Genomic DNA, 27883 nt, shown 5'->3' with positions numbered 1-27883 from the left:
AGGGAGAGGCATGGATAAGCTTGGTTTGTTCTCTGGAGCCCCAGGTGTTCTGGGGCCATTTAGGCAGCAGTGAGGGGGCTCCAAGCCTATAGCAGTGCTCCTCTGCAGCAGTTCTACCTTCCCCTGAATGATCCTGGGCACTAAGGAGATTCTAACTGAAGATGATTTTTCTGCTTAAAACACAAGTTTGCCCAGTAGTAGGCTTTCAGTGCCCTTCCAGCCTACCTGTTCCATGTGGGGTGGAAACCTACTTCACTGCTCAGACCTGTCTGCCTCCCATCCCACAGAGCCCACAGCTTCCTTTCTTGGAACTGTGCCAGGCCCAGCCCACACTTGTTCTGCCCGTCACACAACAATCCTCATTCATGTCTACCTGCAGTTCCTTACCCATCGTCCACCACCTCCTCGCACCATGCTGGGTAGCTTTGGCAAGTCATATAGCACCTGTCAGTGTTGGTTTCTTCTGTATTTTCCCTGATTTCCTGATATGTACCAGAGAAACAGAAGGGTGGGGTCAGCCTGAACAGGAGCCCTCCTTACAGGCCAGGTCTCAGACTGAAGGGTTGTGTGTGTCACAGACGCTGGTTCTCAAGTTGTGTGGCAAGCAGGTCTCCAGCAAGAGCCAGCCAGGTGGTGGGAGTGTCTGAGTCCTTAACAGTCCCTTCTCCCAGGTTGTGACCTTCTGGAGCCAATAAGGATTCCAGACCCTAGGAGCCCTGCGTCTGTCTACCCTCTCTCCATTGATATTTTATAAACATGTACTTGTGTCATTGGTAATCAGTCTACACGGTACCAAGGAACTGCCATGAAAGAGAAACATTCTCGCACCCACATGCACAAGGCCCTAGCCCCTGCTGCATAGCAGCCACTGTTCTTTGTCCCATGAGTGTCCTTCTAGAGGACATCTGCCTTAAAATCCAGTGTATGTAGATATATACAAGAGAAAAAGTATATGTTTTTGCCTTTTTTGGAGAGTATTTTAAAACTTGCTCATTTTAACAGTTGATTGTGATGCTAGAGATGGAACCCAGGGTCTCACACATGCTGGGTAAGTGCTGTGCCATTAGCTATCCCCAGCCTGCTCATTCTTTCCAGTAGTTGCACAGTACTCCAAACATACACATGTCCTAGAATTTATCTACCCATCTCTATTGATGAGCATTTAGATATTACCCGTCTTTTGTTACTATAGCCAGTGCTTCATGTATATATCATTGTATGTTTGTAGGAGTCTATTTATAGGATAAAACCTAGAAATAGAATTGCTGGGTCAAAGGGATTGTGGTATCTTTGAAATATTAGTAAGTAACTACCCTCCAAAGACCTGGCCCACTTTCCCACCTTTAGGCTCATTTTTTTTTTTTCCTCAGATTTCATCAACACTCTGTATTACTAAATTTTTTTCTTTTTTCTAGTACTGAGGGTTGAACTCATTGTCTTTATGTCTACTGCTGAACTACATCCCCAGCCCTTTTTATTTTCTTATTTTACTTTTGAGACAAGGTCTTACTAAGTTGTCCAGATTGGGCTGGGACTTGCCATCCTTCTGCCTAAGCCTTCCAACTAGCTGGATTCTGAGTATGTGCCTCCAAGCTCAGCTAATGTTTGCTTTCTAGCAGATGAAAATCTGTTGTGTTACATTCATTATGAGTTGGGACTGTCCATGATATCATGTTAGTAGTTTTAACTTCTGTGCAGTTTTGACTCATGTTCATTTTTCCATAGAATTTATTGGTTCTTTTTTTAATGATTTATACAAATTCTCTATATATTAATGAAATGGGATCTTTTGCAAACCTGTATTTCTGCAGCTGATAGGCCAAAGTTAGAACCAAGCAAGTTGCTTAATGTCCCTTAATGTACTTGCCTTGTACAGTGGGCTTCCAAGAAAGTGGGGTGGGGTGGATTTCCTGCCTTGAAGAGTAACTAGGAACCAAGTTAGATAATGGAGGACGAGGAAGTGGGTTTCCATTACCCTACTTGACGAGTAACCGTAGGAATCAAATTAGAGTATTATCCCCAACCCCAGTTTCTGGCACATGGTAGGTTCCCAAGAGAATAGTTTCCCTTGCTTCCTCCCATCTTCCCTGATTGTTGATACTGTGATCTTAAAGACAGTACAGCGATATTTGAAGGAAAGACCATGCCACCATGTCTGATTCATGAAAGAAGCACTCAGCCTGTCTAATGGTGAAGTTAAAGAAACCAACACTTCAGGTGTCTGCTCCCAAGAAAGACATCTGAACTGGGACCAGGGGCACCAGGCCCCTTTTCCACCACACTCACTCCTTGTAGCTCCTCCTGTGATTTCTGAGACCTTGCAGAAAATGAGTCCGATGAAAAAGCAATCTGAGGTTGTGTCTGTGGGAGGGATGGCTCAGAGGGCCTCACATGGGTCTGGCACATGAGTAGCACCTCCCTTCTAGCCAGAAGCTGCCTGCAGAAGCTTGGACTGGTGTTTTGAGTGTTTTTGCCTCTTTGTGGTCATCCGATTGTTCCTCCTGCAAACTACTACTTTTACCACCCTAGGGCTCCCTTCTAGCCTCCCCTGCTTTCTTGGGCTCCTTGGCCTCCTTGAGCCATACTTGACACGAAGTACTGGCAGACCGTGAGTGCTGTCAGCACGCAAGTCTGTTGAGCATTCTTTACCAAGTGTGAGGAAATTGTTCACCAACATGCTGATGGAGGAACATTTAAGATAGCCCCTGGCTGACTGCAGGGATGAGGCCATGTCTGACAGAATGATTGTAGTTCAGGGTCAGCAGACTGGCTCCCCTTCCTTCCTGTGTGCCTTGAGGTCTACTGCCTTGTCCAGGAAAGCAAAAGTAAAGGCTTGGGGGCTGGCGCTTACAAGGGGGTACCTGAAGGGTAAGACAGAGTGACCAAGGGCCCTGACTTGCTGTCCCTCCAGGTCCACTGCTCTGGGCCATCTATGCTGCCCAGCCTTAGTGTCTAGGCACCTAGCTGTCTGGGTGGCCTCCTTATCCTCAGGGCCTAGGTGGAGGATCCTGTTATTTTTTTTAATGATAGTTTTTAAAAATTGTGAGAGTCAGGTAGGGCCACATTGTCACTGCCAACATTTCAGTCACATAGCAGAGCCTACATTTCCTTGTTTGCCCATCCCAAGCACTGTGCCTATCTCAGAGGCGTGTCTATGAGCAGTCTGACTATTCTGTTTTTTAATATATGCATGTGTGTATAGGTGTGAGTATGTCATAGTGTGTGTGCTATTCAGTAGTTTGCTTTGTTACCAACACTAAATCTTGGAGAAGTTTCCTGCGAGGCACAAGCCATCTTGCACTTCGCCGCTGTTGCCATCTCCTTAGATGGGCACATGTGTAGACCCAGTGTTTAGTGTGTGCTCTTTTGAGCTGCTGCTGTATATTCTTTGAGCCTCCTGGTTTGGCCCAGCCTGGTCCAGATGAAGTGCTCACTGAATGTTTGTGGATTGACTCCATTCATCTCTTTCTCCTGAATAGATGGCTTCCAAGAAGAGTTTCCTAGTCCAGTCAGTGCTGGGTGTTATGGAGGACAGGGAGTTCCCTGGCCTTTGCTACAGGACACAGGAGGCTTTCACATCTCTACATCTTTGCACAGGGCCTCTGTTGGATACTGTACATGGGAGTATGCGTGTACTCCCATGGGGTTGGGTAGGAGGCTGGCTTCCCACTACCATGGCAGAGGGTACTTCTCATCTAGGAAGGGCACCGAGAGAGAGGCTAGGATTAAAGGCACTCTTGGGAGGGAAGCTTTTCAGGCTGGGCCTGAGGAAGGTGGCTGAGCCTTCATGGGGTGTGTAAAGGTGGGTGAGTAGTGAGGGACACAGATAAATGGGACCCCGGTTCCAATGTTCACAGGCCTATCCCACAGCTAGTTGGTCCTCCGCAGGACCTGATAATGTGGCATGTGTTAGGCCAGGTGATGTGGTTGGACACAAGGGTAACTGAGGGAGAAATAAACTTGGTATAAATCCCGTTCCACTATTGCACACATTGACTGAATTAGTGTCCACGGGGAAGGAAAACTCCCCACCCGGCCTTTTTCTGCCACCCCACCTGTGCTGTGGAAGGTCCCTGCCCGCAAGGCAATGGCAGCTCCTGAGTGGAGACATGTACTAGGGGAGGCCATACCCCAGTTGAAGGCCCCCATGACTCCAGCCCTCTCTGCCAAAACAGAGCCAATGTTGTTAGACATGTTGGTTGGGGCCACAACTGGAACCATTGCCCATCCTTTTGCAGCATTGGGTAGGACTGTCAGAAAGCATGTGGCTGTGTGACAGAGCTGGCCTCTGAGGCCAGTTATGCAAAGAGGGTAGCCCAGGGAAGATACAGAGTTCCTTAGGGACAGGCAGTGAGGCTTGGGCTAGGCCTGCACGTGTAGACAGCCACCTTCCTGACCCAGTGCTAGGCTGGAGGAGGCTGCACAGGGAAGAGCCAAGGGGCTAAATTTGCCTGGGGAGAAGGGTCCGGGAAAGCACGTGGCAGGTTGGCTGGCAGGTGTTGCTAGGTTGTTGCCTTGTACCATAGATGCTGAGGGCTTGTTTCTGGGTTCCCAAAAGCTTCCAGAGCTTCCTGTGCAGGTGTATGTACCTCTGTGCATGCAGGCAGAAAGGCCTATGTGGTCCAGAGGCAGGCTACTTTGTCCAGGGTGAACTTCTCTCCCTGCCTTGTAGTTGATTCAGAAATGTTCCCATAGTAACCGAGCCAGAGATGGCTCTCTCTTCTCCCCCAAAATGTTTGCTTATTTTAGCAGGCAGGGTTTTTTCCTCTATCAACCCAGTTTCCAGCCTCTGTGAAAGAAGCAAAGGGAGCCACAGACCAGGCCAGCACTGCCTCCTGTTTCTGAGGCCAAGTAAGGTGGGCAGCAGTCATGGCCTGAGCTTAAGAGAACAAAGAAGAAGTAAGTGCTGCTGTGGCTGTGCTGAGCGTGCTGCCTCCCTACAGCCATTTCTGCTCACGTGGGGCCTACCTGCTGCTCAGGTCAGCAGCCCCTGGGCCTCAGGATCAACCAGAAGAGCATAGACACTGGACACAGTAGGTTTGGCTCCCACTGATTCACCCTTTCCTAGTGACTGTGAATCCCTCCTGCATTTGAAAATTCCCTGGAATGAATAAGTAGGAAGCAGCAGTCCCAGAACCAGGGGAAACAGATATATCCTGGCTTGGGTGCCCAGGAATCCAGCCATGGCAGGTCCCAGGGTCTCTACCTCCTGCTGCAGATTCAGCCCAGCATTGCCTCCCCAAGAAGCCCAGGCCAGACTTATTCCTCCTCTCTCTCTATCCCTCTGACTCTCAAGAGGTGCCATGTCTTATGGGCCTGTAGACAGCCCCTACCTCCAGGCACCACCCCCAAGTTCAGACCTGGATGTGAGTAGACTTCAATGAAGATGAGGAACAACCTAGGGAAGAGATACTGTTTTCTACCCAATTCCTGGTACTCTGCCTAATTCCAGCTTTCCAGGCAGGGGAAAATAAGCCCCAGGAGCATCGGCATAGAGCCTTCCCACCTACCCTGTCTGATCAGGGTCAGGCGATAACCACAATAGGAAGAGTGACATCACCTTGTCCCCACTCAAGACCAGCTGTAACTGGTTCTGCTTATACCTCTGCTTGTCCCTGTGCCTGTACATACTTACAGGAGCCTGTTAACCTATTATAAATGCTGTGTGTCAGGTCCTGGGCCTGCCACATTGTCAACAAGGGCTCAGATCCACAGCCCAACCTACAGGGCTGGATTATTGGTTCCTGTTTCCCAGAGGTGCTAAAAGGGAAAGTGACTTGGCTAGTCCAGGCTGGAGAAGGGGTGTGAGCCTTAGTGTGTCTAGAGCTGAAGCCCATTCCTGGAGATCCGCAGCCTCACCCAAGGGAGGACAGAAGGAAGCCCAGAGCTCTGCTAGTGCCTTCACTGGGTCTGGCCCAGCTGCCCCAGGAAGAAATGTTATCTACTGGCTGGATGGGGAGGATACAGTGGCAGTAGGCAGGGCACAAGCAGAAGCCCTGCCATAGGAGGTAAGGCTGGGACTCCAGGCTGATGGAGGGGCCTGTAGGTAGGTGTGGTATGAAAGAGCGCTGCCCTTGGGGGCCAGGACTACACTGCTGGCTAGTTTGGCCACAAGGTCTGTTTGGGTATGGCCTGGAGGGGCTGGCTGACTACTCTGACCACACCTGTATGGTAGCCCCCTCACCCAGACCCAGGCAGGGGCAGGGACTCCTGGGCCTGGGGGCAACCGCAGTGGCGGCTGCCACGTTGCTGCAACACAGGCACATCTGTGCCTGGCCCAGCCTGGCCTTGCTGTGGGCCCAGCAGGGAGGGCTGCCCATGGCAGCTGTTGCAGGACCAGCCTCATTGAGAACTTTATTTGGGTTGCTCTCTTTGGTCTCCCATAGCATGTTTGTGTCTTAGATATTAGATATTACCAAAAAATTATTTTCAACAGGCTGTACAGGCTGTGAAAACTAAAAGCCCTGTTTGCTCTCTGCCCTCTGTGCTAATCAGAGGTCTGGCCCCTTCCCCTGGAAAGCAACTCAGGGTCCTGTTTTTAGGCCTTGTGACAGGCCACTCCTCAGCTGACCTAGCTACTCTGGGTGCCTCTAAAATGATGCTTGCTGAGTTTCTGCAGCAGTGGTTGCCAGAGGTTGTGGCACAGTGGCTGAGGACTCCACAGAGGGCTAGTGCTCTTGTTCCCCCTTGAGCAAGGTGCAGAAGCCAAGACAATGACCCACGATCACACAACTCGCAAGGGACCAGCTGGGATTCCAGGTCTGTCTGACTCGTAGGTCTGCATCCTTAGCCACTGTGTCACTGGGATTTTGGAGGTGACATCCTAGCCCTCTTTTCTGTTCACCACGTCTGCTGTGGACACATGCCAGGGAGAGACAGCAAGAGTTGCAAATTGTGTCCTGGTCCCACTTTGCCTTTCTTCTCTTCAGGAGGTGGAGCTCTTACCTCTTTCTTACTTTGACTAGGGGCTGAGTGGGCTGTTCCAGACCCAGAGTGTAGAAACCATGAGTAAGTCCCTTCTTCACTTCAGCCTCCCTCTCTTGGCACCTTGCCTGGCATTTGTTGCCTGTCCTACCTGCAGGCCTTTGGCCTCCCTTCGTCCCTCCCTCAGGCCCAATCAGACCTGCAGGTGGAGGCTGTTCTGTGGCAAGGCTTCCTCACTTGGTCTCTGTGCTCAATGTCACTGCATCCTGGCCTTCCCTAGGTTCACCTCCAGCCCTTCCCAGGGCCACCCACCTCTGGCAGATGTCTGCCTCTGCACGCACCTCCCACAGAGTCATTCAACACATGCTTTTTGAGGCCCCAGGCTTGGCTAAGCCCCTAGGCCTTCTGGAGCTCAGATGTCATCACCTGAAGCACACAAGGGTAACGTTGGCAGGTGTACCTGTGAAAGATAGAGCAAAGCTGGGCTTCCGTGCAGAAGAACAGCATGAGCAATGGTGTGGGACTCAAATGGTGCATACCAGGGAGAGCCCTGCACAACTGTAGGGTGCACGCATGATGACTGGCTAGATGCTGCAGGGCCCTGCCCTCCTGGGCTAGGTGTAGAGACTTCCTTACAATGACAGAGGGCTTGGGGGCGGACCGTCTTCCAGGTATCACACTAACTGTCATGAACGTACAGGAGGACCAGGCTGGGCCAAGGCACCAGGAGCTCTGCCAACCTACTACTCCTTTAGTGTTTTACTCCCAGCAACTCATGGGATCTTTATAGTCTCCCTGCTGACAGATGAAGAAGCTGACATTGACACTTGAGCTAGGATTTAGGTATTCTGAACCGAGTGGCACCAGGGATGGTGGCCAGAGGACAGCTCCAGAGATAAGATCTTGGGCACTTGTGGGCTGATGGGATCAAGGGCAGGGGAAAAAGATGGGGAATACAGGAAGGCAGAGGCTTAGACTTGGGGAGCCCAGCATGCATGCATGTGCCTGTCCTCTAGCAAACAGCACACCACAGTACCACTGTGGGGTGAGCAGCATCCCCAATGGATGTCATATGAGGCCATGTTGGGAGGATACTGCTGATTGTCTTACTCCAGGGTAGAATTGTCTCCTAAGGCTCCAGCATCATCAGGTTCTCAAAAGCATTTATTTGGGGCCACGCATGATGGCTCACACCTGTAATCCCGGCACTCAGGAGGATTGCCATGAGTTCGAGGCCAGCCCAGAGTACTTAGTGAGTTCAAGACCAACTTGAACTATATAGTGAAATCCTGTCTCAAAAAAAAAAAAAAAAATGGGATTAGTTGTGGCTTTTCCTCTTCCCTCGTGACACAAGTCACTGTGGGTGTGGATATATAGCACCACTGGCCAGTGAAGAAAGCAGCTGGGCTTCTGCCTTAGGCCTCGCCTTTTGTGGCTATAACTCTTAAAGGTCACCTGACCTAACTGAGCTTCCTCTCTCCATCACTGAGATGACCCACGTTATGCAGCAGGGCCATTCCTAGTGCTACTGGCTTGGTTCAAAACACCTAAATCCCAGTCACGTCACAGTGGGAATCAAAGGACAGAAAAGTAGGGGAAAATGTTAAATTGAGGAAATGTGAGGTTCTTGGCTGTAGTGGGAATTGCTGCAATAGCCCTATTTTTAGCATTGCTGAGATGATCCATGGGCCTGTTGCACAAGCAGAGTAAACAAAAGAAAACACTTCAAGTTCTCAGGGAAAAAGGTCCTGTTTTTAAGACTCTTAAAAGGGTTAGCACACTTCTGTGGGTTCTGAACCATTCCCTGACCTCTCCTTCTTTCCCATGTCTTGAGCTCTGTAGACTTTGGTCCTAAACTGCTTTAGGCTCCCGCAGCACTGGGTTCAACCTGGAGCAAGTACCAAAGACCTGTCATCCTTGCCTCCCTCCCTGGGAGCAGGGGTGAATTCCAGAGGCAGCAGGCGGAGAAGGCCCTCCTCTTGCCTGACAACTTGCTGTTTTCCTGCCCAAAGAGCCAGCAAGAAGAAGCACACAGTGGGGCAGCAGAGACAAGGTTGAGACAAAGCCAAGACAAGGCCATGGCCACAGGATGCCCAGGCCCTGCCTGCCCTGTTAGGATACAGCAGAGTCAAGAGGTTTTGCCAAGCCAGGATGTTTGCATTCATGGGTATAATTTTTTAAACTCATCAGTGTAAGCAGCCTTTATTCTGTCATCCTGGTGTACGTTCTTTTCTGGCTATTAGAGACAGCTTTCACCTTTAGATGTGGATTCAGAATTGTGGTGAGACCAGGATACTTGGGCAGACGGGATGCTCTCTTAAGCCGTTAACACTCCAGACTCTCAGTCAGTCTTCCGAATAGCCCTGCTAGGAGGAGCAGAAGCCCCAGAAGATGGGGCAGTCATGACTTACTCAAAGTGACAGAGCTTGTGAGACACAGCCCATACTGGGGTCCAGGACTGAGGACCCGTGTCCTGTGGGCTGCCTTCCACATCAGAGTTTCTTTGCAGCCTCTCAGGAGTGCCACTGACCCCCCCACCCCTCCCAGGGAAGGCAGTGTTTGTGTATAAGTACAGCACTGACCTCAGTCCTGGTCTCCTCCGCTCCCAGCTGCTCTGCTCCGGGTGTTGAGTAAAGAGCTTACTTTTTAACATTCCTGAAGACAAGAACTTTTTTCAGTTTAGACTTCTTTTCCTACTGCAAGTGACTTTTTCAGAGGTTTGCTCTTGGAATAAGTGGCTCTGCTGTGTTTTGCTGAGGCACACTTGTAATGGTCTCAGCTTGGGCAGAGCCTTGTGTCTTCTGTGCTTTGTCCTCCCAGGATACTGTGCCAGACCTAGGTGCACTGTGTGGAAGCGCAGCACTGGGCCAAGGGCAACAGCAAGGGAGGCATACTTCCGGGCAGAGGGGTGGGGGTCTGAGAAAGTGTGATAGGACATGTGGCCTGGGCACAGGCAGAGAGGCTAAGAGTAGCCTGTGGCTGCTGAGATGGCAGGTCCTGGGAGCGCCCATCCCTGGGCTGGAGAGAGAGGGTCACTCCAATGTACCTTTTTGAGAGGGGAAGAGGTGGTAGTGCTAGCTCTGCTTGGTTCACTGGGTGCTCATTCCTATGGTCCAGAAAATGTACACTCTTGCAGTTGACCAGGGGAAGAAATTGTCTTAGTGGCAGGTCATGGGTCACAGGTTTAGTTTGTGGAAGATTCTCATGGCAGCAGAGAGCCCAGGGCTGTGCAGAGCTCTGTGGAGGCCCTGGCTCGTTCTAAAACATTGAGGTTAAAAAGCAGTCTGGCCTGAAATCTCTCATTCTTTGGTATGCACATCATTGGGGTTGCCCTGATTGGGGCCCCCAAGCCAGGAGCCCCTATGGGTGTGGCCAGACTGTGGATGGTAGGATGGGCCTGGGAGGCCAGAGTACCTGGGCCAAGTCCAGCCTGGGCCTCAGATCTTCCCAGTGTGCCCACTGCTCCAGGAAGGATACTGCCCTGCCTTCAGAGTTTAGTGCTGCTGTTGACTTCCTGGTCCTGGCCCCTTTGACCTTAGTTTCTCCATCTAAAAAGGTGGGCCCGTTAGATGAGGTCAGCGGTTTTTCCAGCTCTTTTTCCAAAAGAAACCTTTCTCACATACCCAATGGAAAACAGATGAGTGAACAGCTGCTCCAGTGAGGCAGGAAGCCCCACCCTCCTGGGCTGCACCCCAGGCAGCACAGGCTCCTGAACAGGAGGGAGCAAACCCCAAGGAACTGTGGGCTTCTCTGCCTGCTGTGCCACAGATCTGTAGGCAGGCCTTCTTTTTGGGGTGGCTTCAGTCTGGGAGGTTGCTCTTTCTGCCTGCCTGCCTGCCTGTCTCTCTGTCTGTCTCCCCCTCTCTCTCTCTTTCTCTTTCTCTCTCTCTCTCTCTCTCTCTCTCTCTCTCTCTCTCTCTCTTCTACTTCTTTTTTCCTATTTGGAAAGTCTGACTATGTTGTGTCTTACTTCTAAGAGTGTTGGGTTTGAATTCCTTGAGCCCCTGCCTGGTTACCATAGTGATGAGCTATGGCCCACAACTGCCCCTAGGGACCAGAATCTTCTGGAGAGGAGTGAGCTGAGGTCTCCCTCACACACATGGGTCTCTGTGGCGTGTGCCTGTCTTCTCTCTGATCTCGGAAGGAATACTTCAGTCAGCTGAAGCCACTCTTTTACCTGGCTGCACTGCATTCCACTGAGTGGCTTTAGGCAAAGCCAGTCAGTGTTTGTCAGGCTCAGTTTCTTCACCTGCAAAGTAAGACTGACCAGACATTCCTTGGTGTTATGGTAAGGGTCACATAAGAACCCTTGTGGAAAACACATTACTGCCATGGGTCCCAGGGCCTGATCTACACACAGTACTCAACAATAATGGCTGTTGCATCCAGGTGGCGTGTGGTGGGGTGGGGACCTTGTAGATGAAGGTACACTGCTGACAGGGCTCACTCAGGTCAGTGGGGTGTGAGGTGAACTGAGGCCAATTGGAAGGTCTCTTTGAAAGAATTTCAGGAATTCTGTTGTTTAAAAATAAGTTTTCAGCCAGGTGTGGTGGTAAATGCTTATAATCCCAGCACATGGGAGGCTGAGGCCAGAGGATCGCCCCACAAGTTGGAGGCCAGCCTTGGTTACGTAGTGAGTTTGAGGCCAGCCTGAACTACATAACAAGACCCTGTCTCAAAAAAAAAAGGGAAAGAGAAAAATAAGTTTTGCAATGCTGTTCTCTACATATGCGTATGTATGTCTTAAGTTAGGTCAGAGCAGGTAGAGCCTCACAGAACTTCCCTGTAGCCCCCAGTCCATCGGTAGTAGGGTACAGATCCTGTAGCCTGTAAACACTGCCTAGGAGTGCTGGGTCACTTTCTCAGTCTGCCCAAGCAAAGGAGGGCTGGCTCTGGGCTGCAGGGAGGACTATCCACCGCTTGCTATGGCAGCCCTGGGCCAGTAGGTACATTCAGCAGGAACTAGCCACCACTGGCTTAGCCCTAGGCTTTCTTTCCAGAAGGGACTTACCTAACCATTCTCAGAGGAGGGATAGTAGCCTTGAACTGCAGACCATACCTCAGCTCAGCCCTAGGCCCTTCGTGGCTCAGCTGGGCAGGTGCCATGATGTCTAGCCTTATGGGGAATGAACCTGGGCCTACCTCAGGGGCATGGGGCACCTAAGGAGGTAGTGTTATGAATGCCTTTGGCAGGGAAGGCTGGCCTCCAGGGCCTCCAAGGGCTGCAGGTAAAGAGCCCCTCTCCAGGGAAACAGCCACCCATGCCTTGGGGCACAGCAGTAAAAGGGAGACGGATTGTGAACATCACTCCCAACTTTTAGTCCAGGCACCCGGAGTGTTTTACTGTGTAGGTCTCACAGGGCTGTAGGTTTGGGAGAAGAGTGTCTCCTCGTTCTAAGCAAGGGTGGACAGAAACAGTCCTGGAGGCCAGACTGACCTTGCAAGATTGTCAGACAAACTGTGGAGGAGGCATTCCAAGAGGGAAAGCCATGGGAGGCAGTGTGGAGTGTGAGGGTCCCTCATGGGGAAAGAGGAAGCAACTCTGGGGAAGATAGAATGGGCCTACCCTGCAGGGCTGTCACCACCACTGTCAGCAGTGATGTCTATCCTTGATAGACACCTGTCTATCCTTGATGGTGGGCCCACTGCAGGGTTCCAAGACAGTGTGTTCCGTGGTCATGGTTGGTACAGGGCGATGTCAAAGCAGGAGCTTTGCAGTTTAGAGAGCAGGTCAAGGGGGCTCGAGACTGAGGAGCACATTGGGGTCAGACTGAGAAGACCCTGTGCCCTCACAACTGAGAGGTATGTGTGCATGGGAGGGTAGGTTTGGGTAATTGGAGGCATATTTGACTTATCTTGTAGAAAAGTACCTGGTTCAAAGGTGGGCCAAATTCTACCATCAGGCAACTGGAGCATCTTGTGGGTATAACTGCTTTAGACAGGTGACCCTGTTCCTGCTGGGTAGACCCTGGTGGTGTAATGAAGGGTTCCTGTGCGTGGGTGGAGTTTCTCTGTTCTTATCTCAAATTTGCCCTGTTTTGGGGCTGGATCTACAGATTTGGGACTGAGCTCTGGTCTATAAAGCAGGCCTGGGGGAGTATGTTCCCCTTGAGAGGTTCCTCCCTGTGGCTGTCAGGAGCAGGAGGAACTGATGAGATATGAACATGCTCGAGAGCTTGAATACTCATGTAGGTGCCAGTTCTGTCTAGGTCCTTGCCTCAGTCACCAGCAGGCCTCATGGCTGCTGTCTGGAGAGGGTACCCGGTATAGGCTATGGCCACTGCCAGCCTTTGAAGCCTCCCTTCTTTCATCACTTCCCTAGGACACCCCCACCCTGACCAGTGTACACTTATCCCAGCCAGAAGAGCCAAAGTCCCCAGCGCCCACAGAATCCATCTTTTCAGGAACCAGGGGTCAGAAGACATTGGCTGTCCTCATTTTCTCAATGTGCTTGTCACATGTGGTTTGTCTAGGATTTGAGCTCCCCTCCTGAGATGAAAACGGAAGCAGCTTAGCAGTACTCTACAGAGTGGGCTATTACAGTAGCCTGGGTGTCAGCTCTCTTATCCAGCCTGAAGTAGGGGCGTGGCTCAGAGTTCAGTATAACTGTGATGTTGCTCTAGGTTGGTTCTCAGGGGCCCTGACTGATCAGATCATACCTTGGGGGAGAAGCCATTCCAGGAAGGAAAACCAGAGGAGGCAATATGGGGTCCCTCATAGGATGGGGAGAAGCAACAGCCACCACCACTGTTAGCAGGCCAGCTGTTCTCAGTAGTGGACTTATCATAGGGTACCAAGGAAGAAAGTCCCATGGTCATGGCTGGTGCCTCCCTACTCACATAAGTGCCTCAGCATTTGGTGGCTCTCTTCCTTGCTCTTCCTTTCCCCCAGACTACCTGCAACCTCTCTCCACAGAGGTCACTTACTGCCTACTTGTGATACCTGCTGCCACATGCAATACCATTGCATACAGTCAGGATCCATTATCCTCCTCATGATCCTATACTCCTGTTTTCCCCCTTCCCCTAGTGGGCGGCTTCTTTTTCTCCTCTTGTCCCCCTGCATGGGGAAATTCCCAATCCCTGCACATCTAGGGCTGGGGATGTAGCTCAGTGGCACAGTGCCTGCCTTGAAAATGTGAGGTCATGAGTTCGATTCTCAGTACCACCCCCCTCAAAAAAAGGTTCCTGAAGGAAAAATGCAGGGACTCCAGGTCCTCTGTACCTTAAAATCTGGGGAATGGCAGCAGCACCTGGTTTGGAGATACCTAAGTGGAATTTGTCCTCCACATCTAGTAATTCTTGCCACTTCTTCCCCAGGAAACTACCTTATCCTTCTCCTTGTCCTTGTTTTTGTTTCTCGATATTCTGCTGTGCAGCTGGGCAGCAGATGAGTTGACATGCTATCACCTGCCCGTGAGAGCCCAAATGTCTGACTGAGATCCTGGCTTTGTCTTCTGATGTTGCCTCCTGGTTATGGGGTACTATGGGCACAGCCCTCTGGGGCATCCTCTTCTCAGACTGGAGCTGGTGGGAGCCATGGCCCATGTTCACCACATGCCCATATGTGTCCCAAGTTCTCATGTCTCTGTGGATTGGAGTATGGCTAGCACAGCTATCTGCTGAAGTGAATGCAGCCCTCAACCTAATGATACAGATCTTTGAGCCAAGGTCTAGCCTGGAAGTGTTCCTTGGGTAGGTCACTTTCCTCTTACCCATCTGTCATTTAGAACAGTTGGACACTGTGACATCTAAACGTACCTCAGTTACCTAGTGCAGGCTGAACAGCTCTGAGTACCAAAAGCTCTAGTTCTAGAAAACTCAAATGAGGATGGAACATCTGGACTTCACAGCTTTGGAGGGATACCATATCTGTAGGGTCCATGTCCTCAGGGAGGAGAAGCCTGTTTCACTCTTGTGTGAACCCTGAGACGGGGGAAGGGAAACTGGCTGGCATGGAAACTGTCAGGCTCAGCAGTCTGTCTTACACACTGCAGCAAAGTTGCCTGTCACACAGAGCCAGTATCCCACCGCACCAAAGCAGGAGCACAGTGGCAAGTCTTCTGTATCCAAACTAGTTGGCATTTTTCATGGCTAACAATTAGTTCTCAGCCCAGGAGAAAGATGGGTTAGGTTCTGGTAGGACTGTGGTAACAACTGGTAAGAAAGGAAGCAGGAATGACCTGCAGGTTTGCGTTGGCTTAGGTCTTGAGAAGGGATGGCTGCAGGGTACCACTGGGGCCACCTGGTAACTTGGGCAGTTTGGCCGACAGCACCTTGGGTACAGTCCAGCTGTAGTGGCTGGCCTTTGGCTTCACAAGGCCAGAAGCCTACCACTGCTTGAGGTGGTGAGTGTAAGAATATTTATATGTTACTGGCCACATGAGCCAAAGGCCTGTGTTTCTAAGAAAGCCTGTGGCCACCTAAGCAGGTTCATGCTGGCCTATGGGAGAGTGTGATCAAGGTGTCTTAGTGTCCTGGAGAGCCCAATCTTTTAGGCCTTCAGGTGTGGTCCCAGGTTAGATGAGCGGCTGTCTCTGGGGCAATGATCAGAGACCTGTGTCTTTGGACATCCTGGTACAGGTGCGCAATTTAGACCCATGGTGCTGTCCTTCATAGGTGTTGACAGGTCTCAGGAAGCTCAGAGCTCTTTGGGGCCCAAATATTATTCAAGGTTCCAAGGCAGGCAGGCCCACCAGCCTTTGTCATAGTGTTCTCATATGAAGAGGCTCCAGTGTGCACTGAAATCCCTCCCCTAGCAGGACAAGGAAGGTGACCCTCACCTCGGGAACATCCCTGCTCTGGGCCTCAGTGTTGTTGCTTGTCAGAGACGATGAGTGCCTGACTTGTGGGGCTATAGAGATGGTAGGCACAAGCCAGGGCTCAGTGTGTGGGGCAATTTGTGGTACTGGAGCAGAGTCAAGGAGACTAGAGCCCACAGGGCTCCAGAACCCAGCTGGGAGCAGGCAGGCTCTGAGGGATGTCTCCCCAGTCTTTGCTTTGTACAGGCATAACACAGGCACCCCTGAGCTACCACAGATCTCCGCCTCCGTGACAGCTAGGTGCCAGGACCTCTGGTGGCTTGCTTCCCGCCCCACCCCACCCCCACCTTGGTGTGCTATCTGCTGGCAGTGGAATGGTGCCAGCAGGCTCTTTTACCACAGTGCATGTTAGAGTGTGAGCATCGGGCTGCGCTCAGACCCTGTGTTGAGGGACAGATGTGTTGTCATGTGCTGTCACTGGTGGGCCTAGAAGCTTCCTGAATACAGGGAACTGGTTTCCAGAGAACTGCACACTCAAAATGGATAACGCAGTTTCTTCCTGGCTTGGGGCTGATGAGTACATGTTCTCGGCTTCCTTTGGCCTGACTTGATCTTACAGGAAGTAGATAAGCTATGAAGTGAGGTTATAAGCTGTGTAAGGCATGAACATCACTTTGTCACCTGGTCCCCATATCTGTTCAAGCAAGTGAGGACAGTGTTAAATCTGGCCAGGCTGGAGGGTGGGTCTTACTGTCCTGGCCTTGTTGCTCAGTCTCTCTGAGCTTGTTCTCACATGTACTGTATCTGTCAAATGATAGTAGGAATGTGGATGGTGAGAGGCCATAGCAGGTTGAGCAGCAGTGCAGGTCGAGGTGTCCTTGAGATCTAACTTTTGTGAGCACTCAGTTGAAGCCCCTTGTCTGTCTTCATAGCCTAGGTGTGGCTTGTGCTCATTTGTGTCCCCCTGCAAATGAGTGACTTATAGGAGCCAAGGCGTCCTTCTTCCTGTTGCCAACAGCAAGCCCTGTGCTTAGCAGAGAAGCCACCTGTCCAAGGAGAGAGGACAAAGAGTGCCACATTTTCCAAGCTTAGTGCAGGCTGGACCGAGATTGATTTGGACTGGCAGGGTATATGGTAAGCCTGGGAATGCTGGTGGGCAGGAGCTAGCCCAAGGGTAGAATGATTGGGAATTAACCAGATCAAGGAGTGGACGTCTCTAGGACAAGCGCTACCAGGACTGGCTAGGTAGATCTGAGACCTTACTCAGAGTATCTGGAGAGGTAGGAGAGAGCTCCTGGCACTGAGGTGATGAGAGAGAAGTTTGTGACACGGGGTGAGGAAGCATTGCTCATGGAGGATGGCCCTTGCTTGTCTTTCCTGGTCTCTCCTCGGCAGAGGCTTGGGAGAAACAGCCAACAGTTCATAGATCTGCGGAGCCTGCTTCACAAGAAAGCAATCAAGAAGATGCTGAGGGTGCTGGGGGCGTGGTCATATGCACTAGAGTGAGGCTTTTCCCCTCTGAACTCCTTCCTCATCTGTATAATGGGTCTTGTCAGTATATGCCCTAGCTCTGGAAAGCTGCTCATGTGCTGGAGAGTACTGCTGCTGTTCTTGGAATGCAGTGCTTAGGAGCAGGGGTGGTGGAGGGATCTTAAGATCAACCTGGCCCAGCCCCATCTTTCTGGGTCTGCAAGCCTGTCTGGAAAATGAAGCTGCTTCCAGCTGTGAAGCCCACTGGGGAACTCACCATGGCATTTAGAAGTCTTCGCTGTAGTCCCCACTGACAGCTTGGATGTGCCCCCACCTACACTTTGCCGGCCACAGGGCACTGCATGGCACAACTCTAGGGGGCGCCGTTCACATAAACACCACATGCAGGTCGATAACAGCCCCAGCATGCATTCAACCATTGGAATCCTCGCCAGTGTAGTCCTGGCCACAGCTTTCCGTACTAAGGTCTGAGCCCAGCAGCAGCTGGCAGCCAACCGATAGCCCAGCACCACCGCAGTGGCAGCCGGGCCAGGGACCCCACCAGGACTGGCCGGCAGAAGTCAGTTGCGCTGCTGGGCTCACATCCAGGCGAGCGCCAGCGCCCCGTCCGGCTCTGTCTGCCCCGCCCCGGCCCGCCGCAAGCAAGCGAGCGAGCAAGCGAGCCTCCGCGGCCATGGCCCTGCGCCCGCCCTAGCTCTCCTGCACAGATGCCACAGCGGAGCCAGCGGGTAGGAACTTGCCCATGGCGGAGGACGGGGGGGTTGAGGCCAGGCCACACGACCACCTCTCCTCCTCTGCCTGCCGGGTTCTCCGCTTTTCCGCGCTTTTGTTCAGTCTTCCTAGGTGGGCTCAGGCAGCTGCCCCCCTCCCCAAGCGCAACAGGAAGCCCGCGGGCCATGGTTTCCCCCGGCACCCCTGCGGAGGAAGTTGGCTGGCTGGCGACGGGGCGCGGCGCCCCCGTGCCGGGTCAGCGTCAGGTGGGCGGCCAGGCCGGCCTAGGTGGCAGCACGCGGGGGCGGCAAGCTCTGGTGGAGTCTGTGCACGCACGTCTCGCAGGGAGCCCCGGGCTAGCCCAGCCCGAGAGAGCCTGGGGCCAGGAGCCTGCGCGCGGGGGTGTGCACTGCGCTGCGCTGCGCCGCGCGAAAGCGAAAGCCACTAGCTCAAGCAACTTCGCGGCAGAAGGCGCCGACTAGAAGCTGCGCGGTGTCGCTCCTGGGGATGGTGAGCTGGCTGCCCGGCCGGGTGGGCAGCGGCGCCCGGGCGCGGTGCTTCCCTAGCTATAAATAGCCGTGTGCGGGGGCGGGAAGATGGTGCCAGAGCTTTGCAAGTGCTGCCTGCCCAGCTCTGCTCCGGGCTGGTTGCTTGCCCCTCAGCTCTCAGGGTGGGAGGAGGGCTGGGGTTAGGGTAGCGGCTCAGCGGGTGTGGCGCAGGGGCTTCAGCACTCGCGCGGAGGTGGGGCTGGCCACCCGGAGTTGGCTGCTGGGCACTCTCCGCGCACTTGGTTGTTTGTCGTTTCTGCTTTTCCCGAGAGGGGGAGGGAAGGGAACCTAGTGCACGATGTCTCATTTGGCAGGAGAAGAGACTGAAAACGGCTGGTGCCAGCTGCGGGCAAATTGCAGGCTTCCCCAGTGTCTGTCTGCGTTGGTCGAGGACTCCTTACCTATGATGGCACGGGGAATCCCTTGCCCTCGGTAGCCCTGCCTGGACAACCAGGATATCGTGGGGATGGGCTGTGAGGGCGCCCCTGGTGGCCTCTGCACAATTCTGCGGACAGAGGCTGTGGAGACCAGGTGGTTTTGAGGTAGAAGCTGCAGGAACTTCCTGCCCACAGGGATGTTCAACCTGGCCTGCCTCAGCTGTGCCCCAACCTTAGGCCTGGAGCATGCTATGGGAGGGGCAGGACCTTTAGCTTCTGAGAGCATGGAAAAGATAGGGAGTGGCCTAGAAATAATCCTGGCCCCAAATGCCGGGGCTCCAGGAATCATCTGGACCAGGGGTGCTGCCCAGCTGGCCGGGCTTAGACCTTGCACTCTCTACATAGGAGCAAGTGGGGTGGAGTGAGAGAACCTGGCGGGCCAAGTGCTGCTGTGCTCTCAGCTCGCTGCTGGCTGCCTGGCCTGGAACTCGTCTCCTCTCCCACAGTGAGGTGTAAGTGAAATCATGTGTTGGAAAAGCTGGGCAGATGCCTGTGAGTACTGTTGGCCCCAGGACACGCTCAGCCCTCGGGGTGCAAGGGAGTGCATCCCTCCATACCCTACCCTCTGCCCTCTTCCAGTAGTCTTGCTGTTTGGGTAGTTTGTATGGATTAGTGGGTGACATTTGTCTCCCCAAGACTACAGAGGATTCTGGTATTTTCCTCACAATGGCTCCAGACCTCAGGGCCTACCCTCCAGATTCTCTCATTCCTGGCTTGAGGTCAGGTTGTAACTCTGAGGCTGTCCTGGAGCCAGCAGAAAGTTTTTGTTTTTCTGGAAACAAACAAAAATCTCCTGGTTTCCTGCCCTAGAATCCTGCTGAGAGGCTTCATCGCTATCTGCAACTCCAGCCACTGCTTGGCAGCTGGTCCTTCGGTAACAGCAGCCTGCTTCTACACCCCGTGCCTGCTGCCTCTGGGAACTGGGTACCACCATGCTCCCCACCCTTGCCTGTTGAGAGCACTGAGTCACCACTGTGCCTGTGCTTCAGCTGTGGGGGGAGAGAACTGCAGGAATCCTGCCAGGGGAACAGGCTTTCCCTCGGGTACTCACAGTGCTGTGTTTTCTGTGAACGGGGCTGTTAGAGCTGAGTTGCTCTGGGAAGCCTTGCTCACACATCTTACTGGAGGTGCTCCCTCACTGTTTTAGCTCACGAACCCAGACCCTGCTTCCAGGAGACCAGTCTGCTACCTGGTGCCCAATCCCTTGGTCCCCTCAGGCGATTCATCCTGCAGAGGAGAGCTTCCTAGAGAAAGATGGTCAGCCCAAGATTGTGATAATCCTGGAGACCCAGACCCAGATGCCCACCGATAGCTCACTTCACTGTGGGGTGAAGTACACTGTGGTCATTTTGGTTTTTGAGGCAGGATATCACTGTGTGGTCCAGGCTGGCCTTGAACCTGTGGCAGTCCTTTCATCTCAGCCTCCCAAGTGCTGGGATCACGGGTGCACCACCATGCCTAGCTCTCTGTGGTTTGTTTGTTTGTTTGTTTATATTTTTTAACAGACTTTTACTATGTAGCCCAGGCTGGACTTGAACTTTTGGTGAACCTCCTGCTTCAGCCTCCTAAGTACTGGGATTGCAGGTGTGGTGTACCACCATGCTCAACACTGCAGTCATTTAAAATGAGATGGTTTTGACAATGTGGGGAAATACTTGTGCTCTATTTACTGAGTTAAAAAAATCCAGAGAGAAGTATACGCTTCCTGTACTCAGGACACCCTGAGTGGTGGTGCCTGATTCTCACTGCACTCTAGTTTAGCTGCTCACTTCTTACCTGCTTGGCTCACAGGCTCCTTCTCCAGCTCATGTTCCCTCCAGCTTTCTCTGAACACCCTTTAGAGTCATTGTTCTCTCTGGCCATTGCTCCTTGTACTGGCCTCTCCTCTGTCCCTGCACCCTGGATCACTGGAGAGTTGCGCTTTCCTGCACCGTGGAAGGGAATTTGTCTGTAGCATAAACTCTCCAGAGCTAGCCCAGATGTGGTTGAGGGGACACAAGTGGGAACAAGACACTCTTCCTCCCCTCACGAGACTCCCTTAGCGCCTCCCTCGGGCTGCCATGAGGTTAAAGGAGTTCAGATGCCAGGGTTTATGCCTTTGATGTGGACTGTTCCTTTCCTACGAAGTCTTCAAGCAGTTCTGACAGGCAGGCATTCCTGTCTTCCTGGCCTGTCTCATGTAGAGGGGCTTCACTTTGCCCCATTTAAGCTTTGGTAGCTCCCCAACATTCATCTCAACTCACAGGTTTTGAGCACACCCAGAAGGCCAGGCTTTGTTAAAAGGCTGGTATGAACAGGAGCAATACACCCTTACTGCTCCCACTCACCCAGCCCCCACCTCTGGGCCACTAGGAGTGCAGAGGGCAGTGGCAGGCAGCTGTTTTGTCCAAGGCTCAAGCCCTTGGGACTAGCTGTTGATATCAGAAGCTAGAGCAAACCTATGGGCAGTGCCCGCGCAGCTCAGGGTGGGCCCAAGAAGGCCCCAAACAGATTCAGGCCCCTTGTGATGGGAAGCCTGGAGGAGCTGGCAAGAGAAGAGTCCCTTACCTGTAGCAGACAGCCACCTGCCCTGCGGCTCACCCACTGTCTTGTTAGGCTGGGCACTTGGGTCCCCACTAGAGGGCTATTGGCAGTACACGGTCTTTCCCTCGTTGGCACCTTTATGCAGCAACCAGGTAGGTTCTTCACAGCTTTTCTGGGTGATCCTAGGTGTGGTCACTCCATTCTCTGCCCTCCTGCCTGCGTCTTGCCTGGCATCCCAGCAGGGCATGACTGGGAAAAGTAGATCAAGGGAAGGGATCACATCTGAATCTTGCGAGAGTCACAAGAAAGGACAGGTTAAGGAGGCCCAGCTAAGTCCTGAAAAGAACAAGTCTGGAGGCCATTTCCTGCAACAGGGGCGGCCTTCCGAACCACCTGTGGTGCTAATGGAGGACACTGGCCACTCATCACCTGCCCCATCTGTGGGCAGGTCGTCCAGTCCAAGTCTGCCCTATGAGGGGCATTCTAGGTCTTAAAAAACATGTGGCCCCAAAAAGTGATTCAACATCAATGCTTATGTTCTTCATCCCTCTGTTTCTACATCTGTAAAGCAGTGCAACTTCTTCATTTGGGAGTGTTAAGCAAGGGTGCTGGGAGAGGCCTCATCTAGAAGAGTCTGACCTCTGTGCCACTTTGAGGTCCCTGGACAGTCTTAAGCAGGTGATCCGAACTGAATTTCCCTGTCTGGGGACTGCACAGTGGATCTGTTACACACTTAGGGTGTCCCTGCCAGTGTGGACACAGGATAAATCCGAGTCCTCTCTCAATCCTGTGCCTTGAGCTTCCTCTGCTCTGCAACAAGCCATACCTCAGACCTAGTGCAGTTCTGATAGGGTTACCTCTTTTACCCACCCTTCTTTCCTGCTGTGGCATTTACAGGAGGCACTTGTTTTTGGAGGGAGGTGTTGCATGTGCTTTTGGAGCAGAGGAGGCTCTAAGAGGATCCTTGACTGAAAGGTGGGGTCTGAGAAGGTAACAGATGTGGGTGGATACCCTTAACCTGGGAACCCCAGAAGTAGCCTTAGGTTGTGCTATCAAAAGTTGCCTGAGCAGTGGCCCAGCATAGCGCAGTAGGGTTCACTGTGAGGACTATGTCTGTTGAATCTATAGCCTTGGGCTACTGAGCTCAGTGTGTAGGCAGCGTCATGAGCCATGAGCCCTGGCTTAGCCAGTCCAGGAAGCCAGGAGCAGTGTTCCCTACCGGCAGGAGCCGCTACTGTCCGGCACCTCCCTAGGGTGCCACCAACTAAGATGACCATGAGCTGAAGTCACATCTCCCCCGGCCTTCAGTGCCCTTGTAAGTGGGCCGTGCACTCATGGGCACCAGTATAAGCTGTCCCAGCAGCGCCCGCACCTCCACTTACCCAGCTCTCAGCTCCCCTGGGAAAGGCTCTGTGGGCCTTCACAGCGCAGCAGCTGCACCCCAAGCTTGCGCACTGCGGGACATAGCTTCTAAAGTTCTGTGGCCTCCAGAGCAGTGAGAGGACATCTGAGTCTCAAGGCTGTAGGGAAGGTTTGGGAATTCATATTAGAAGCACTGCCCAGAGTCTGGGGCTCCATAAATTATTCAGGTTGTTAGAGTCTGTCTTGATGACCTCATCTGCCACTGAGAAGCCCAGAACCACTCAGGAGGTAGGGGTGGGCTAAGATGCTCCGGATGAGGCACTTGGCATTCGGGAGGAGGCTTGAACACAATCCCGGTGTTTTTAAGTGCTTTGAGGCTGCCAGTGTAGGCCCCTAACTGCCCACAGCACTCCAACCATTATCCCAGCTGTGCTGGTCCTGGTAATGGTGCTGGTGATGCCAGGGTGCAGGAGCTGAGTGGCGCAACCAGAGCCCGCCTCTGCCTGTGGAGGTGGGAGAGGACATGCAGGAGAGGTCTGGAGCAGCAGGACTGGATGGCAACCAGGTGTGGGGCAGAGGAAGGACTAGGAGGGGACCACGGGAAGGCAAACCCCACCCCAGGCCCTCTCTGTGGGGCCCCTATTGCTCCTGGCTCCCCCTTCTGCTTTTGGCTGTCTCAGATCTGTGCTCCTGCCGTGGCCTGACCTTAGGATTCTGTGAGGATATCAGGCTCATTCTACCCTGCCCAGTACTGGCCTCCCTCTGGCCACCCTCAGCCACTCCTCCTTTTAAGCGTTATTGCCCACATCCTATTGATCAGGCCCTACTTAGCTCCCCTTCCACTCACCTCAGCACGTCCTACACGCTCTGAGCAGCCCACACCATGCCCTCAAGAGTGAGTGTAGCAGGGACTTCGCTATGTGGGGCAGTGGTAATGAAGACAGGGCAAAGCTGGTGCTCTCTTCCTTGCTGCTGGGTGCCTGTCCTCACACCGGGAGGCCCTCTCCACGACCGTACTCGCTGCGTGAGGAGCGGAGCTCACTCAGTGTGGGAGGGGCAGTACAGGGAGCGGTCTGCTTTGGCTCTGCCCATTTCCTCATGGAGGGGCTTCAGGTGATGTGACACAGAAACCCTGTTGGCTCAGGCAGAAAGTTTTAAGTTGCTGGCTTGCTTTTTACCCCCCTGGCTTGTGAGTCAGCCTGGTGGCTCCACTGTCTCAGGACAGCTGTCCCTAAAGGCCAGCCTCATGGCTACAGAACCTCTTCTTTCCAGGGCTTTCCTCCATCTGCATACAACGCCAAGCTGGGGGAGGTGGGGTGTTCTCAAGGGCTCCTGCTAGGGGAGGGAGCCCAGTTGGAATCCCGGGCTCACCTGCTGGCTGCATCCCCGTGGCTTGTGGGTGGGCAGAGCAAGGCCAAGGAGCCCAGCTCTGGGAGGGGGAGGGAACAGCCCCCTTACAGAAGAAGGGAAGGGGCTGATGCTTCGAGCCCTGTAAACAAACTTGAGCCCCACGCTGCAGCGCGTGAACGAGTAAATGTTGAGGGAATCAACACGGGCATTTGAGACGGTCAAACCCTTCCCAGAAAGTGTGCCCTTCAGCACCACTGTTGCCGTGAAAAGGCCAAGCAAGATGCCATGTTCAACAAGTGTGGACAAATGCAAAACGCCACACTTCAGGTTTAGGGTGTGTGTTAGCAGTGTGTGTGGTTCCCTTCTGGTTTTCCGTGGGCTTGCTACCTGATTCATTCTGTCCTCTGTCCTTTACAGAATCAGTGTTGTTATGTCACAGAATGAACCGGAGGGGAGATAGGGATTCAGACCCTGTTGTAGAATGTGCAGTGCAAATCCGACCTGCCCTCAAGAGTGGGTTTGTCAGTGTCTGGGTACTCCAGGTAGTGCTGGGATGAGGGGGCCTTCTGCAGGCTGGTGCTGTCCAGGGAGAGGGGCCTCTGCCACCATGGGTTTCTACTGCTGACGGGCCCAGACTCTTTGGAAGTGTGTTCCTTTAAGAACTTTTACTAGTGTAGGTGTCTTTTACCCCTTACATCTAATGTACTTGTGCTGTTAATCACCTGTCTTCCACCTCCTGTGAGGCCTTTCCATGGCCATAAGAGGGCCCAGGTGCCTCCCTGTCCCACCTTCACCAAGGGAACGAGGCCTGAGATGCCCTTCCTCTCCCTCCACCCCAGACCAGGAAGTCCTCAGAGTGAACCTGCCTCATTCATTTCCTGGGCCCCTACCATAGTGAGCACCTGTCCCAGAGACCAGAGAGGTAGATAGGTAGGGGTGAAAGCCTCAGCAGCAGGGGAGAGGCATAGACAGGAAGAACGGGATGTGCAGCTCGGCCAGCATGGCCCAGCCGCCTCTGACAGGGCCCTGTGGACATCCCAGATGTTCCAGGTAGGGCTTAGGTTGAACCTGGATTTCCAATGCCCGTCTCTCAGGGCATTGCCTAGCTTCAGCAAGCAGGTAACAGCTCTTGCACTCACATGAGAATGAGCCTGTGCCCAGCCCCCCCTCTGGATGGGCTAGCAATGCCAGGCTATCCCCACATAGTCCTAGTTAATCCAGGTGACCATACTATAGGCCCACCTGGGAGTTTTCTCCAGATGTTCATTGGCTCAATTTGGCGCGTGGCCCTTCTCCCAAAAAGTAGACTAGTGCTGTATCTAATTCATGAATTTGGGCGCAAGAGTTTGGAATCACTGTCTGCAGGGCCTCTGTCCTCCACGCCTCTCACCATCTGTCAGATCTGTTGTGCCTCTCCAGCCCACCCTGCAGAGAGCCAGGTGTGGTGTGTCTCAGGCAGTGCCTTCTCAGTCCCCTTGCTTGTAGGAAAAGAGGCGAGCTGGCTGTTGCCGGGCCAGGTGAGCCGCCTTCAGCAAGCGCTGCTCAGACTGTGATGTTGCTGCCTCGCAGTGATTGCCTTTTAGGAAAGGAGGTGCTAGTCATCCTCCCTGTGGCCACCCTCCCTGGAGCCTGGAGCTCGGAAGAGCCTTCTGTTTCCTGTGAGCAGAGCTGTCTCAAACCTGCCTTGTACAGATGAATATGGAAATTTCCAGAGTAAAGGGCTAACAGGAAGATTAGGGGGCTAGGAACCCCCAGACAAGTTTCTGCGCCTGTGCCTACAAAATGGGAAGCAGAAAGCCCTCCTCAGCCTGGGGTGCCACCTATTCCACAAGGTTTGTGTCTGGGACCTGGGGACCTGGAACTGAAGCAAACCTGCTCTCTGCCAGTGCACACTTCCAGCCACAAACCCACCCCAGCCGTCTAAGGGGCTGACCCTGAGTTGCCTCTGGGAGTCAGAGGAGTACAGCAAGCCAGGAGGGCCTCAGAGACGAGGTGATGTCACAACTGGGCCTGGGAGGACACAGAAGAGCTGGCTGAGTAGAGGAGGTGGAAGGGCATTGGCAGAGACTCCAGCATAGAATTGGTGTTTTGACTCCAGGTTAGGGAAAGATTGATCGCCAGCCTGATCCAAGTCATCCGCGGCTGGGCACAGGAAGGGCTAGGGGACAGAATGAATGAAATCCAAGGTCATGCCGGGCACGGTGGCACATGCCTGTAATCCCAGCACTTGGGAGACTGGGCAGGAGGATCGCCATGAGTTTGAGGCCAGCCTGGATTACATAGTGAGTTGAAGGCCAGCCTGTACTATAAAGAAAGGCCCTGTCTAAAAAAGAAGAAAAAAAAAAAAAGGAAAGAAAGAATTCCAAGGTCATTCTGGGTGCTCTCAGTTGACTGACAGGAGCAGGGTGTGTCCTGTGTCCTCTCCAGGGAGTGAGACCTGGAGGTAGTGGTTCATGCTCAGATCTCTAAGATGGAATGTGGCCCTGGGCATCTCCCCTCTCATGTGCGGTTCGGAGAGGAGCTGTGGCAGTGGTAGAGGCTGCAACAGGTGGTAGACGCGTCCTTCATAGGTACAAGGGATTCCTTTCCTCAGTGCTGTGGTTGTGGTGAGGGCCAACCCTGAGCCACCTCTAGCCGTGTGACTCTCAAGACTCACTCGTCTCTGAGCTCTGGTGTTTGCGGCAAAGTTGCAGGAGACTGTGGTAAGGACCACCTGAGTGGTGTCTGAATGGCTTCCCAGGAGGTGGGCCCTTTCCAAGCCCCGAACTATGGGCCTGGTAGGTGACAGGGATAGCAGTCACACTTACACCTTCCACAGCCCTAGAGATAAGGGCAGAGTGCCAGAGCCTGATCCTTACCTCCCTACGCTGACTCCTGCAGCTGCTCAAGGACACTCCCCATGCCTCCTCTATAGTGGCCAAATATAAGATGCTGCAGTTCCGAAAAACATGGTATTGTTTGCCACCCTCCACGAAGATGGTCTAAACTCATTTCATCCTACTTGAGTACTGCAAGGGGCGGAAGATGGCTGCTTCATACAGTCCCCCAGGCTGTCCAGGGGACATTCCTTGTCACAGTATGAGCCAGCCTGCTCATGTGTTTGTCCTGTGACCCAGTATGGAGGGTGCTTTGGCTTGGGGCTGAGGACTGCTTGCCTCCAGGTCTAAACAGCTCCTGTCCCAGGGATGCTAGAGCAGGGTGGGCCAGCACCCCTCTGCAGGCATCAGGAGCTGGCAGGGACAGCCACAGGAACAGGGCTGTGGACATCCCACTGTGGTCCCTGTGATGGGTATCCGAGGTCCCAAAACCTTACGCTGCAGCCAGGCCCAGTGCTGAGGAGGAGGAGGCATGTCATTTGCAGCATTGATCCATTCTGTGCAGGCATTTCTCTAGGTGGTTGGCTACAGGGACTCATTTCAGAGCCTGCTAACTCCTCACAGGGTCCTAAGGTCCTGTACCAGAGATGGGCTCCTCACTGCTTGTTCACTTATCACTCCGTCATCCATGCCTCCCTTGCGCCTGGACTGGAGCCCGGTGTTATCAGGTGTGGTTATCAGGTGCCATGCTAGTCAGGGAACCAGCTGGTGATGGGCAGCCACAGCAGGTTGGGTCTGGGCTGAGGGAAAGAGGAGGAAGGTCTTTGGCAGAGAAAGTGCTCTGACTGAGGTGGCAGGGACCTGGGGATCCTAGGAGCTATAGATGATCCAGCAGAGCTGCTGGGGGAGGGGGTACTCAAGGGTGGGGCCATGCTGGCGTGCTTCTGCTGGCAGCGGCTG

General features: G+C 53.2%; 1 protein-coding gene across 6 annotated transcripts in view; it reads left to right on the top strand.

Annotated features, from left to right (window-relative positions):
- Window positions 1-27883, top strand: part of Cabin1 (calcineurin binding protein 1) — a 150568-nt gene that overhangs the window by 106743 nt on the left and 15942 nt on the right. The gene's annotated exons all lie outside the window — the stretch shown is intronic.

This window comes from Chinchilla lanigera, unplaced genomic scaffold, assembly GCF_000276665.1.
Source record: "Chinchilla lanigera isolate Chin_1 unplaced genomic scaffold, ChiLan1.0 scaffold00054, whole genome shotgun sequence".
NCBI lineage: Eukaryota > Metazoa > Chordata > Mammalia > Rodentia > Chinchillidae > Chinchilla > Chinchilla lanigera.
Note: the sequence above shows the minus strand (reverse complement) of the source record. Positions and strands in the feature narration are given on the sequence as shown.